This window comes from Sesamum indicum, unplaced genomic scaffold, assembly GCF_000512975.1.
Source record: "Sesamum indicum cultivar Zhongzhi No. 13 unplaced genomic scaffold, S_indicum_v1.0 C05065, whole genome shotgun sequence".
NCBI lineage: Eukaryota > Viridiplantae > Streptophyta > Magnoliopsida > Lamiales > Pedaliaceae > Sesamum > Sesamum indicum.
Window position 1 is genome coordinate 1 of NW_011632935.1, and position 369 is coordinate 369.

General features: G+C 37.9%; 1 long non-coding RNA gene across 1 annotated transcript; it reads right to left on the reverse strand.

Moving 5' to 3' along the window:
• LOC110011551 lies at positions 1 to 337 on the reverse strand. Its single transcript, XR_002286552.1, has 2 exons — positions 236 to 337; positions 1 to 157 (listed from the first exon to the last, which is right to left on the reverse strand). It is a non-coding gene; the product is annotated as an uncharacterized LOC110011551 (long non-coding RNA).
• Between the last annotated feature and the right edge of the window lie 32 nt (positions 338 to 369).

Sequence of the window (369 nt, forward strand, 5' to 3'; positions counted from 1 at the left end):
TTGAAGAACGACGTAATATGCAAAAAAACTCATCCAGGTAGCATGAAAGTTGAATAACAACAGAAGAACTGGGAGTACTTATCAATACCTCAACTTGCCGCTGTAGTGATTGCACATAATTGATGATTTCATCAAGCATAACAGCTTTTCCAGTGACCTGATGAGAAAAAGATATCTGGGGTCAATTACACCTTGCCGTCCTAGCTAATAAGGACCCTAAATTAACACTACATACCTTGCTGCAACCAGGCACAAGATCCTGAAGGAATTTCATCCTTTCACTAATCTTCTCCCTTCTCACCTACATTATCAATGAATAATTCAAATTCAAGAAATGAATTGACGCTCAATGCGCTATATTTTGACAAC